Source organism: Pleurodeles waltl, chromosome 11 (assembly GCF_031143425.1).
Source record: "Pleurodeles waltl isolate 20211129_DDA chromosome 11, aPleWal1.hap1.20221129, whole genome shotgun sequence".
Lineage (NCBI taxonomy): Eukaryota > Metazoa > Chordata > Amphibia > Caudata > Salamandridae > Pleurodeles > Pleurodeles waltl.
The window spans coordinates 74,138,469-74,153,553 of NC_090450.1; the positions used below are offsets into that span (position 1 = coordinate 74,138,469).

At 40.9% G+C, this 15,085-nt stretch overlaps 1 long non-coding RNA gene across 2 annotated transcripts in view; it reads left to right on the forward strand.

Annotated features, from left to right (window-relative positions):
* Positions 1–5,422: 5,422 nt before the first annotated feature.
* LOC138265406 (uncharacterized) overlaps positions 5,423–15,085 on the forward strand; it is a 335,861-nt gene continuing 326,198 nt past the window's right edge. For both annotated transcript variants that reach the window (XR_011199356.1, XR_011199357.1), the window contains exon 1: positions 5,423–5,665. This is a non-coding gene — a long non-coding RNA (uncharacterized lncRNA). The remainder of the gene's footprint in view (positions 5,666–15,085) is intronic.

Consider the following 15,085-nt stretch of genomic DNA (forward strand, 5'->3'; position numbering starts at 1 on the left):
ATATCCATTATTTATTATTAAATTAATGGGGCTCTAATGTTGATGGTTGCACACCTAAGAACCCTTCAGGGATATCTTAAATCAGGGTGAGGAGGGAGTTCTTATGAACATTTGGATATAAGTAGTGCTGTCTTTATCGTTTACATTGTTTTTGATTATTTGCTTTTTTATGGGTAGCTGAGCACTTCGCTTTTCTATAGTTCTTGCAAACTCCATTTAGCATGGGAATGCTCAAGGTAAAGACAGTATACCCTTTATAGGTGTACAGTGCTTTACAATCTTTGTCAATCAATATATGTGCTCTGTACACTGATAGTATTAACATCATCATTTCGTTTTAGGCCATTAGGTAAATAATCCTGTGCTGCACTCACATCTTTAGGTAGTTTGTAGCATGTAGGCTAGGGGGTGTGTTAATGATATTTACTAGAGGTGTTGAGGAAGACAGCTCCCTGTGTCCGTAGAACCCACTGATGCCCCCATTGTGGACTGGTTTGATTGAAATCAGTGACATTAATCAGAGAATTCATAAGTGGCTTACATGGGCTTCAACCAAGACAGGACGTGGGGCTAAGAACTGTTTTCCTCTGGGCTGGGAAAGCTACTAGTTGCATCGCTTTTTGAGCACTTAAGGGTCAGTGTTAGACCTGGCATCCTTGGCGTGGTCTCCCCCGTCTATTTTGCCGCTGTTTCCCATGTTTTGACTGTGTGCTGGACTCTGTTTTTGCTGTTTTTGGTACTCTGGGCACTTTACCACTGCTGACCAATGCTAAAGTGTAAGTACTTTCTGTGTAAAATGTATGTGTAATTGGCTTTTCCATGATTGGCACATTTGATTTACTAGTAAGTCCCTAGTAAAGTGCAATAGGGTGCCCAGGGCCTGTAAATCAAATGCTACAAGTGGGCCTGTGGCACTGGTTGTGCTACCCACGACTAGCCCTGTAAACATGGCTCAGACCTGTCACTGCAGTGTCTGTGTGTGCAGTTGTAACCTGCCAATTCAACCAGGCATGTGTATCCACTTGCCAGTCCCAAACCTTCCATTTTTATACATGTATGGCACCCCTAAGGTAGGCCCTAATTAGCCCCATTGGCAGGGTGCAGTGTACGTGAAAGGTGGGACATGTACTCATGTGTTTTACATGTCCTAACAGTGAAATACTGGCAAATTCTGTTGTCACTGTTGCAAGGCCTATCTCTTTCATAGGTTAACATGGGGGCTGCCTTTAAATATCTTTTAAGCGCAGTTTCCTTTTGAGGGCAGATAGAAATCTGGAGTTTGGTGTCTCTAAACTCACAATTTAAAAATACATATTTTGATAAAGTTGGTTTTTCAATTGTCAGTTTGGAAATGCCACTTTTAGAAAGTGAGCATTTTCTTGCTTAAACCATTCCTGCTTGTATATTCCCTGTCTGCGTCAGACAGACAGTTGGGCTGTTTGTGAATCCCCTCTAGACAGTGACACAAAGGGAGCTGGGGTGTAGCCTGTATATCCTGATGGGCCATCTGAGCTAGAGTGGAGGGAGGAGTGGTCACTTACACCTGATTGGGCTGTCCCTGCGCTCACACAATGCAGTATCCAACCCCCTGTGTGAGTCTGGAGCCAGGTCTAGGCAAAGCAGGATCTTGTGAACAACAAATAATTTCCTTTGAAGTTTGCCTACTTCAAAGGAAGAAAGGGGCATAAGTAGTGGACCCAAAACCTCAGATGTTTAGATTACTTCTGGGCTCAAGAGGAACATCTGCCAAGGAGAAGAGCTGAAGAGCTGGAGGAGGAGTAGTGCCCCTTTGCCTGTGACTGTGCTTTGCTCGGTTGGCCTGCAGGTGCTGCTTCTGCCTGAAACAGGACAAAGACTGGACTTTGTGGTATATTTGTGCTTGTGAAGAATCCCCAAGGGCTTGGATTAAGCTTGTCTCCTGTTTTGAAGTCCTAGAGCCATCAAAGACTTCCTCTGCCAGCACCTGGACTCTCCGCTGAGACCCCTGCCCTGCCAAGTGGTGCCCTGTCTAGTCTCTGGGGCCCGAGGGGGTGAAGATGGCAGAACAAGGAATGAAATCCACGCACAGAACTCCGTGCTGGGAAAATTTTGATGCACCACCTGGAACATGGCTGAAAAATGACGTGCCACCTCTTCACAGCTAAAATTGACACTCCACCTGCATCGTGGCTGAGAGATCAACGCATTGTGGCTGGAGAAATGACGCAACACTCGCTTGCGGCAGCTGATGGCGCAAACCCCATGCAGCCCGGTTTTCCAACACCATGCGGCCATATTTCTCACACATCATCAATGGGCATCAAAAATCCTTGCAGGCCTGCGCCCGTCCGGAAATCAATGCACCGCCCTCTTGTGGGAGAGAAAAATTATGCATTGCCTACTCGCCCGAAGAAGAAACGATGCACGGCCTAACTAGCGAGAATCAACGCATCACTTACTTTTTCGATGCACACTCGCCCGTGTAGTTTTATTTTTGACACAAACCAGGTACTTTGTGTAAAATCAATGTTTCCATTGTTTTCTATTGAGTAAGACTCTTATTCTTTTGAAAATTCATATCATGCCTTGTGTATGTTGGATTTTTGTCGTTTTGGTCTTGTTTGATTTAGATAAATATTGCCTATTTTTCTAAACTGGTGTGATGTCCATTTTGTAGTGATTTCACTGTATTACTGTGTGTGTTGGTACAAATAATTTATAGATTGCCTTTGAGATAAGTCTGACTGCTTAGGCCAAGCCACCAAGGGGGTGAGCAGGGGTTATCTTAAGTGTGTATTTCCGTTGCCCTGACTAGAGTGAGGGTTTCTGCTTGGACAGAGTGCAAACCGACTGCCAAACAGAGACCACATTTCTAACAGTCAGGAACCTCAAAAGTCATTTTCTCCCATTCCCCTTCTTTCACATAACCCACAAAAGGTAGATGGGCTCTGCCTACTCTTCTCACTCTCTGACCATGTATTTAATGTATTCCCTGTTTAAAGCCTAGTTTACTTTCTGCTGTGGCCCCAAGGCCCCCTGGGGGACACAAGGGATGCGTAATAAACACTTTAAAGTCTAAATCTAACTGTAAACCCTTGCTATGCTCATCCCCCTGATACTTACATAGGCACGCATGGAGTTCACCTGCTAACTTGCTCAATTTTTTTTATGCTTGAGAATGTTGGTCTTCAGGCAGCAGACTAAAGGGCATTCAGGGAAGGGTATGTGGTGGTAGTCACTTACTGGGTGCCATTTGCTTTTGTTTATCCAAATACTTATCTGTATCCCCCTCTCACAGTTCTCCTGCAGCATGTACCTACTCCTTGTCCAGTGAAACCTACCAATCTTCCAAATATTTCCAGTATCACAGAGTTTTTGCTTCTTCCATAATCACCCTGAGAAATACCAAACACGTTTTGCCCAGGAAAATGAACATGTTAAGAACTTTTGGTAGTGAGAGTGAAAAACACAGGGCTTGATTTAGAGACTGGCGGATGGGTCTCCATCACAGACATGCCGTCCCCGTTTTAAAAGTTCATTTATCGTAATGCAGTTATTAAAAGGCAAACTGGATACTATCCAAATGCACTTATAATAAGGCAGGCAGGATACCTGTCACATTTGTGACAGAGTATCTCTCCGCCAAACGCTAAATCAGCTTCATAGTCCCTACAATAAGCAAAATTCTGGCAATTTGTTAATCAGAGAGGTATCTAGGATCCCAAATTATTTGATCCGTGACAACATAGGGCCCAGCATGGGTACTTGTAGGGCATTGCCACTTATGCAGAAAGCTTAAAAAGTGGTACATTCATAAATGAAAAAATAACCCAGTATTCTCTCTCTTACTCCAAGGTAGTCAATGGTGGCCTTTTCTCTTACCCGGATCTCTGCTGAAGCCTGTCAGCTCTGCAAGAGCAATTTATAAGACAAATTGCCACTTTCCCAGAGGTGGCTGTAATATTCTTGCATTGCCCATGTTTCTGTTTGTAAGTGGATCCTCCGACTGCGGTGGAGGACGAAGCCAACCATGATTTTTTTTTTTATAAAACACATAAAATGCCAAGGTCGCTGATGGTGTTCTTTGCAGGGTGCCTTGGCAGCTTATCTTTGCTCGCATGTCGATTTTTTTTCAGCCTGAAGAATAGCCACTTTCACAGAAGAGAAGCTTTCGGCCGGCCCCGTGCCATCTCCCATTCAAGCGCCTTTATGCTCCACTTTTTAAAGAAGCTGTCACGTTCCTATTCAGTGCTGACAGGAAAGGCCAAGGCTGCAGTACAGGAGGAAGCACAAAAAGAAACTTTTTGTGTTGATGTTGTACTAAGTGAGCTAAAGGAGAAATTTAGACTGGTGTAATTTACTCTAGAGGCATTTACTGTAGATAGCCATAGTGATGGTAATTCCTCTCATTGTTGAGGTGGAAAGATAACCATCAATCAGTTGTCAATTGGTCAATTGCAGAAGTGATGAAAAAGAACTGCTAGGAACAATCACTTCTATGGCTACCTAGAGTATTTCAGGTCTCAAGGAAAAGATGGAAACAGGATTGTAGCAAGAAGACTGCTCGGAAATCTTAGCGTGAAGTCAGACTGTAAAATGACAGTCAAACTTCCACCATTGGGCTCAAATGAATATGCTACACACATAGTTGTCATTGATGTATAAACCACCATTTAACTTGGAAATATTTGCAATATTTAAAGGTATTTAAGTCTCACAAAAATAAAAAAATAGCTATTTGTCGATTTTCCCCTTGGGAATTAATAAAAAAGTGATGTAAGTATTTTAAATCGTGCAGATTTGAACCACATTGCATTTCAGGTACAACACGTCATACTTTATTATGAAAATATTTCATTTTAAAAGGAAGGGGTTAATTTTGCAACTAAAACCCTCAGAAAAAAAATATAAATCAAATAAATTTCAAGCATGGCATAATCCATAAATTTCACGTTAAATTCAAGAGTTTCAAGTGCCAACAAGTGTTATTTGGTGAGCATCAAATAAACCATGTGCCAATATAGGAGTAAAAGTGGGGACGAAGGCACAACCTTCATTAAAATAAGTACACGAAAGGCAACATTTGATGCTTTTTAGGCTACATGCAGGAAGTGGAATTTGTAGCCATTCTCTGTTTTTGAAAGCGTTGCAGTGGTATTGATTTTGGTTTATGTCCCTGTGATCGGTAATAAAAAGGATTACAGGCCAGCAGAAGGAGGAGATAGCATCGGTCTGTAATCCAGCCCAGGGTTTCCTAGATACCGTATTGTCTATTCTGTTCCGCTATGTGAAAAATGTTGAATATCAACAATGGCTTTCAGTGCTGCATTGTTGAGTTTTGTATGAACTAATCTTGCTCCGCTAAAAAAAAAAAAGAAACCACCGCTTTGGACAAAAGTCTGTAGCCAGTGCATTTGTACCTCCCTGAGCAGAGGGGGCCGAGTGCCGCCGAGGGAAGACATTACACGCTTCGGCTTTCTTCTTTCTTGCAGTTGTGAGGGCCAGTTTTTCGTGTGTTGTTGCCACCCCGGTAGCTCCATCTGTGGGGGACGGTGTTTGGGGAAGTCTCGGGACTTGTTCGCATCTGTTCTAGGCCCCAAAAAATGACAGCTCCATTCAGAGCCTCGAAGGGAAGGTTTTGCTCAGCTCCACAGCTGCCCTGAAAACGTGGGACATGTCCCAGTTGGTAAGTTCGTTGTGATGGGAGTGTGTGCATTAGAAAACGGATACAACGTTTGAGCAAGTGAAAGAAAAGTCTGAAGTGTTCTAAACTTGATAGTGAGTTCAACTTTGGGGTGTCTAGAAGTTTGTTTCACTTTGAGATGAAACTGAGCATTGTTGGGTGTGCAATACTCATGCACTCTTTACTGCTATTTGCTGTAATGTTAGGCAAACACCATTTCGTGCAATCCTAAATGGTGTTGCCCCTAAAGAGGTGTGTGTGCTTTGAATGAAATGCTTCAGAAATTGTTTTGCAAGCGTGGTGTGCCCACAGTTATTGCATGTACTTCCTTGAAGTGTCCACGGTTATTGCATGTACTTCCTTGAAGCACCCATAGTCATCGCATGTATTTCCTTGATGCGCCCACAGTTATTGCATGTATTTCCTTGAAGTCCTCACAATTACCACAGTTACTGCATGTACTTCCTTGAGGTGCCCACAGTTACCACAGTTATGCATGTACTTCCTTGAAGTGTCCACAGTTACCATAGTTATGCATGTACTTCCTTGAAATATCCACAGTTACCACAGTTATGCTTGTACTTCCTTGAAGTGTCCAGTTACCACAGTTATCGCATGTACTTCCTTGAAGTGCCCACAGTTACCACAGTTATGCATGTACTTCCTTGAAGTGCCCACAGTTACCACAGTTATGCATGTACTTCCTTGAAGTGCCCACAGTTGCCACAGTTATGCATGTACTTCCTTGAAGTGTCCACAGTTATGCATGTACTTCCTTGAACTATCCACAGTTACCACAGTTATGCATGTACTTCCTTGAAGTGCCCTCAGTCACTACAGTTATCGCATGTACTTCCTTGAAGTGTCCACAGTTACCACAGTTATCCCATGTACTTCCTTGAAGTCCTCACAGTTACCACAGTTACCGCATGTACTTCCTTGAGGTGCCCACAGTTACCACAGTTATGCATGTAGTTCCTTGATGTGCCCACATTTACTACAGTTATCGCATGTACTTCCTTGAAGTGTCCACAGTTACCACAGTTATGCATGTACTTCCTTGAAGTATCTACAGTTACCACAGTTATGCATGCACTTCATTGAAGTACCCACAGTTACCACAGTTATCTCATGTACTTCCTTGAAGTATCCACAGTTACCACAGTTATGCATGTACTTCCTTGAAATATCCACAGTTACCACAGTTATCTCATGTACTTCCTTGAAGTATCCACAGTTACCACAGTTATCTCATGTACTTCATTGAAGTATCCACAGTTACCACAGTTATGCATGTACTTCCTTGAAATATCCACAGTTACCACAGTTATCTCATGTACTTCCTTGAAGTATCCACAGTTACCACAGTTATGCATGTACTTCCTTGAAGTATCCACAGTTACCACAGTTATGCATGTACTTCCTTGAAGTGCCCACAGTTACCACAGTTATCTCATGTACTTCCTTGAAGTACCCACAGTTACCACAGTTATGCATGTACTTCCTTGAAATATCCACAGTTACCACAGTTATGCATGTACTTCCTTGAAGTATCCACAGTTACCACAGTTATGCATGCACTTCATTGAAGTACCCACAGTTACCACAGTTATCTCATGTACTTCCTTGAAGTATCCACAGTTACCACAGTTATGCATGTACTTCCTTGAAATATCCACAGTTACCACAGTTATCTCATGTACTTCCTTGAAGTATCCACAGTTACCACAGTTATCTCATGTACTTCCTTGAAGTATCCACAGTTACCACAGTTATGCATGTACTTCCTTGAAGTATCCACAGTTACCACAGTTATCGCATGTACTTCCTTGAAATATCCACAGTTACCACAGTTATGCATGCACTTCATTGAAGTACCCACAGTTACCACAGTTATCTCATGTACTTCCTTGAAGTATCCACAGTTACCACAGTTATGCATGTACTTCCTTGAAGTGTCCAGTTACCACAGTTATCGCATGTACTTCCTTGAAGTGCCCACAGTTACCACAGTTATGCATGTAGTTCCTTGATGTGCCCACATTTACTACAGTTATCGCATGTACTTCCTTGAAGTACCCACAGTTACCACAGTTATGCATGTACTTCCTTGAAGTGTCCACAGTTACCACAGTTATCTCATGTACTTCCTTGAAGTATCTACAGTTACCACAGTTATGCATGCACTTCATTGAAGTACCCACAGTTACCACAGTTATCTCATGTACTTCCTTGAAATATCCACAGTTACCACAGTTATCTCATGTACTTCCTTGAAGTATCCACAGTTACCACAGTTATCGCATGTACTTCCTTGAAGTATCCACAGTTACCACAGTTATCTCATGTACTTCCTTGAAGTATCCACAGTTACCACAGTTATGCATGTACTTCCTTGAAGTATCCACAGTTACCACAGTTATCTCATGTACTTCCTTGAAGTATCCACAGTTACCACAGTTATGCATGTACTTCCTTGAAGTGTCCAGTTACCACAGTTATCTCATGTACTTCCTTGAAGTGTCCACAGTTACCACAGTTATCGCATGTACTTCCTTGAAATATCCACAGTTACCACAGTTATCTCATGTACTTCCTTGAAGTATCCACAGTTACCACAGTTATCGCATGTACTTCCTTGAAGTATCCACAGTTACCACAGTTATCGCATGTACTTCCTTGAAGTGTAGTCAGTGGTTGCAACAGTCTGCCATTCATCCACAGTCTGCCTGCAAGAGTTTGCTCCCTGTACACAGTTGCAGTTTAAACCATCTTCACGTGGTAATTTTGTCTACAAAACAAGAGATTGCAGTGACAAGTTCAACAGTATTTGAACACATATTGTAATAAATTCTGCTCCGTTTCCCACAATGTGTGTCTGTGTACAGGTGGGTGCACCTGGGGTGTTTTTTCCCCACATTCCACTCTTTTCAGCCGTTCCCTTCCTTGCAAGACACAGCACTTAATTTGAAAACAAATGTTAACTTTTGGTTGTTGATACTGAAAATGTGTTTTCTATGTTTGCCCTTGTTCAAGAAAGTTGTTTTGGCAAATGGCTAATAAAAAGGTATAGTCGGGGAAATGTGCATTTCATCAGATCCTAAACAGGCTGAAAATAGAGCTGAAACTGCTCTTACAAACACACACATTGTTGTATATTTATTTGCATATAGGTAAATATTAACCAAAACATAAAAAGACGTTACAAAACGTATTTGTATATGTGAATATGTGTGTGTTTATTTATATATTTACAGCAAAAGTTATGTATTAGAACTTTATATATACAATTGTCTCTATCCACGTATGGATAGATAGATAGATAGATAGATAGATAGATAGATAGATAGATAGATAGATAGATAGATAGATAGATAGATAGATAGATAGACAGACAGACAGATAGATTATACAAGGGACAAGAGAGAAATAGTTATACAAATACCGAATTTGATTCGCATAGAAAATGGACGTCAACATTGCCAGTTGGCCTTAGAGAGTGTTTCCTGCTGTAGCAGTCAGATAGCGAGTTTTAAGGACACGCCACTGTGCGTGACACACCTCTGGGTACCTGATGTATGTAGGCGTGTCCTCTGTTTTATTTGATGTTTTGTTCAACCACACCTTTTGGGTGGGTGGGAGTGTTTAACCGAGGCATTCCTCTCAGAATTCCACTGAGCTGTTTAAGGGATGCTTCTTCGGATACACATTTTTTACGCTCCACACAGTCAACGATATTCATTATCCGAGGCCGCATTTATCTTTCTATCAATCGCAATTTTTAAACGGCTCTCTAAAATTGCTGGCGATGACTACAATTAAAGAGCACTTAGGAAGTCGCACTGGATATCTTTTTTTTGGGGAGGGCGGATAATTGCAGAGCGCGTATTGGTTGTGCAAGATCAAATTAGTGCCCTGCAGTATCTCCTGCAGCCGGTGCCTTTTCTTCGGGGACCCTTTTAACTTTAGACCCCTGGAACTGAAGGGAGTGCAGCTGATGGATGCTTAAGCCTGTACTTAGTGTGAGGCAGTGACTGCCGCCTATACAACCATCTCCGACCCTCTGCTTGCACGGGCGAGCTTGCATTTCCCCATCCTTGCCCATCATTGTCAACCAATTATACGGCGGTACTGAACCAGAAAATGTGGTGCAGTCTGGCAATTAGTGCAGAGGGAATCCATTCTAGTGCACAGGCGTCCTCGCGTAGGCCGCAGCACCGGTTCTGATTGGTCAACGACATCCTATTTTAGTTCCTTCTGGTTACTTTTAAAGACTACGACGCCTCTCCTCAAGGTCTGATTTTTTAAAGTATTGCAATATGGACTAACTTTTTTCTCGCTTTTTTTTCAGGCTTGCCTTTTTTTAGCCGCTTCTATCATTTTCAGTCTGTCATTTCAACCCATCAAAAAGACACATTTTGACTTGTTCAACAAAAGAGCGAGTTATCAACACTCACAGAAACTGGCATTTTTAATTCAGCCTTCATTATGTCTGGGGATTGTGACAGCCGTCTACAAAGACATTTCAGGGTTTGCTCTTTATTATTTCTTGAAGCCAGCGCTGAGGTGTTTATCGTTACTGCTAAATTCTCCCTTCCCCTTCTACCTTTCTCTTCCTTAATATATAATTAGCATTATGAAAAGAATCAGCTATTATCCAGTCTAAATTCTGACCTATCTTTTTTTTTTCATTTTAATGAGACATTTTACAAACAAGTTTAATAATATTGTTTGTAGAAAATGTTTAATCTGTCCACATAAGTTTAGTCTCAAATCTACGGGTGTGTAAAGTTTGCACAATTTGCTTTATCGTGATTATGTCAAATTTTAGGACAATTAAGCGAATTTGTTTGTAAATATGCAAAAAAACTACCTTTCAATGCTATTTATTTTACTTCAAATGCACCCTCGCATCTCTCAAAAAAGTTTGGAAAATACAACTTGCACGAACAAGAGGCACTCATGTTCTGGCAGCTCATTCAAATCCTTGGTTGATATAGGTAAATAGGGTCTTTATTGCTCCAGTGACCACCGAAGGCCCACATGAAATCTAAGTTAATGTTTACAAAATACACTTCCATGGACATCAGTTTAATGCTCATTCTGAAAGCACATTAAAACATGAGGCTGTAGCAATCTAAAACAAGTATAAATTCACGTACACATAAATTCAGATAAGCAGATGTGCAAATGCCCCACTGGGCATGAGACTGAAGTAGAAAAGATTAAACTGTGCTATCATTTTCACTTAAAGTTTCTATTTGTGATTGTTTATTTGCTTTATAAAGCGCTATGTATCCATTTTCAGTTAGTTCTGAGCACAGGAGTTGTATTGTTCTCGTATGTTCTCAGAGGATAGCACAGCTATACACCAAATACTCTATGGCGTTGGCAAACAAATTATCTCCATTAAGAGTAAAAGCAAACCAAGCTCGAGGAAAAATGTAAAAGACATGATGAAGATGCTATATATTGGACGGCATGTAGGTCGCTTTTCAATGCATTAAGGGTCATTCTTTAGCATCACTTTGCAGTTTCAGATATTGTTTTACGATTACAGCATGATCCATGTGCTTGGATAGTCAAACTTTGTTCACATTTTAGCCTCTATTTCTCTAACCACTACAGAAGCATATATTTACCACGCTTACCTACCTTGCACATTGTGATAGCTTTGCATTTCAGAAAATAAGTTGCTGTGATATGTTGTGTAAGGAAAAGAGCTGAACTGTGCCATATTTGCATAGGTATGTCACATTCAGCTCTATCCTAGTGTCAACGCAGAAATCCTTGCGCCATGACGCATGAGTTCATGCGTAACAGGCTTGAAGGTATACCTTCCATCATGAAAACAATCATTCAAGGCATATTCCTCTTTCCAACTGTGCTGCTGAATTCAGCACACATAGAAAGGAGAACTATTGAGTTACGGCCGGTAGGTATATCATTTTGGTGAAACACAGGTTTACTCCCTTCAGTAAATCTGGAGTTGCGTCAAAATACACGGATGGATGCACTGGTACCCATTTAACGCATACCTGATACAGTGTAATGCAGCACAGGGCAAGGTACTGAGGTGAGTAATTTCTTATACAAACCACATGCAAGGTGATTCAAACCACCATTGATGGCTTTGTAAATCTTGACAGCATTTTGCATCATGGCTGCACCAAAAAAGTGGCAGAACCACAACACAAAATGTTGGTAAATCTATAACTCAGTTTGTCTAGCTTTAAATAACATACATTACATACATTGGCCGACCATCTGCCATCTTGGTGGCATTCCTGATATATAGATAACTGGTTCATTAGGTCCTTTCTTACACACTTTTCTGTGTCTGTCAACAGTGAATTTGTAAAAGGGGTGGGAATAAAATTAGAAAGTGGTCTGTTTTGTGAACATTGTTTATAACTGTTTCATCTTGGTTCATTTGTTGTTAAAGGAGCAGGCGCTATATAATCAAATCTGCTAATTGCTGCACTGCTACTGTAGAAGGATGGAGGATGGTGAACAGTAGAAGGATGGAGGATGGTGAAGCGCAGTGTCCTGGTTAGAAAATATTTCTGGGAGTCAGGCTTCTTGATAAAGCTCATTACGTGATACATTTGTTCTCAGGCTTTTGCTGTAAAGTATTTTGAAAGTGACCCCCCAAAGTCAGAGTATGTGCTTAAGCAGTATTGGTGCCAAGAAAACCAATTCTTAGCGCTTTTTGTGCCTGTATCTCCAAATAGCACACAATGCACTGCACATTATATGTTGGATATCTTTCACTGGGTGCAAACGTAGACATGGGAGGAAGCCAACTTTTGATTTGCTGCAACTACATGTATGCACACTAGGGTACACTCAGTTAACAAAGGCATACTCACTATTAGGCTTCCGTGACTTCTTGCACCATGAGAATATGTACTTATTGGAGATAGCACTAGCCCGTAATATATGGTTTGATATGCTTTGCTAAAACATTACCATTATCACAGGTCGGGGAAGGTAAATCCAAGCCAAGCACAAATGCCTGTTTGAGCAGGATTTGAAATTCAAAGATTTAAAGTAAACACTTAACCCCTGCAATTTCTCCGGTCAAATCTGCTGAAATTTAGTGGGGGACAACATGTAATAAATGCCAATGCGTGTGAAATTTGGTGGAGGAAATCAGCTTCACTTGCAATTCCTAATTTTTCAGATTAAATTTTGGAACAGAAGGTATTCCTTGCACTTCAATGTATTAATACTCCACATTTTCCATGCCCCCAACACAATTCTGGTCTAGATCTGTTAAACGTTTCCTCATTTTCAACACAAGAAGAGAGAAAGCTTTGTCTCAGAGTGTTTGGCTTCATAGTAACATGGATGGTAACTTCTGACAGAATTAAAATCTGGTGAGGTTAGGGGCAATACCAACAAAGTTTTGACCCAGTACAGTACCAGTAACAAAGAGTCTGCCATGAACATATGTGTATACGTATGTATGCAGCATTGAGAAGGTTTGAAAAATAATGAACAGTTTCTTAAAATGGGGTGTAGTTGTGGTGCATTTTCTTTAGAATTAAGTCATCAGGTGATGATGGACAATCAGAGGTGTAACACATGCCCCTGCAGCTCCTGCTGTGTAGGGGGATCCCAACCTTCCAAGGGGCCCCTAAAACTTCAAGGAGGTCACAGTCAGTCCAAGCTCAATGAATATCTGTGAGTTATGGGAGGCTCAGGGGTCCCTCACCACATTCTAGAATTCTAAGAGTTCATACTCAAAGCAAATGAGGTGTGATAGATTGCAAGTGGAGGTAGCTGAGTGACAATCAATGAATTAAATACAATCAAACTATGGCCAATGTAATCCTAATGGGACTTTTTACAACACAGTTCTGTATATCCCCTTAAAGTACAAGTCACACTTTGACAAAAGACCAAGTAGAGCACACTCAGACACGGCCACAATAAAAGAACGCATTCTCTTGAAAGAAATGTGTGGTCTCCTGTAGAACATAAGACAAAAAGCAAAGCCAGATTAGCAGTCCTCAACTTGTGGCAATCGTTGGCAGGCATACACACTCTTTATTGGGGACTGTGACTTACTTTTCATCATCAGATTGTGACCCAGAGCAAGAGGGAGAGAGGGGCTGAAAAGGGAGAAGAGTAAATAGGAAAGCACTGAGAAAAGAAGAAAGTATGGATGCAAATGAAATCTCAAGAGTGCCAAAAAAAGGTGGGAAATATATAGTAGTGGAAGAAAGAGGCAGAAGGTGAAATGAAAACTGTGCAGCCGTGGTATTCAGCAGCACCAGTACAGGGCTCCTATGAAAATCTTTCATCACCTCCACTCAAGCTTTTTTTATTAAATGCTACAGATTAGAGTATGTTTGAGTTATACTTATATCAGGTTCGCACATACATTACAGAGGGCACCTATTTTTGGCATTACTCAATTTACACCACCACAATCTTGTAAATTTAGTATTTGTAGAAGTACCCCATCTCTCCTGCATTTGTAGGTTCATAGTACAATACTTGTTACTAGGGTCTATGACATGTTAAGAAACATGGTCTTCAGTGGCATGTTTTCAATTGAAATAACTACATGTGACCTAACAATGATACCTTATATGATACTTCAAATGAATTAATTTTGTAGAGCGGTAGGAGCCAGTTGCACAACGTATTTTAACAGTTGCAACCAATCTAATTCGGAATTTAAAAATACCAAAATGCTTATTTTAATGTACTAATGCCACTTTTTGGAGTCAGTAAACTTTTACTGACTCCTAATAGGGGACTGAGACCGCATGCTGATTTGCAAAAAGCATGTTGCAGGCATCTTTTCCAAATACAGAATTGATATAGTATGTATCAGTGTTTTACAAATGTAACACAGCTGCAAAACATTGAAACATTACCCACCCCCAAAATTGAAGTGGTAACCCATTTGCAAAACGGAGAGACTCCCCTATGGACCCATTTCCCTTTGTGAATGATAAAATAATGTTTGTAGGGGAAAGGGTTTGGTCCTGGTGACTACTGCCAACTCTGAAAAAATATAAAACAGTGAACATTTTTTTCTAAATGCAGAACCCATTTCCATTACAGAAAACTGGGTCCATTAATATTCAAGAAGTAGGTAAGATTACAACCCAACCAGAATCAGAAATTTAAGAACTAGCTTATTAGTATAGAGTTCAGTTTGTAAAATGCTTTACAGGTCATGAAAACACTGGTCACAAACTGCTATCAATTTTCTGCAACCAGTAAATACTGCATCTTGGTTTGTTGTGGGTATGACTTTGTGGTGCTGACGTATGGCAAATTCTGCTTTAGGGTAGGTAGGGTAGGCACGTATTCTGCATTTTATTCAGAGGGTAATGTGTTTTATCTCACCGGGAAGCTTTTCTCACAGTATTACAACTTAAACTACACAAGAACATATTT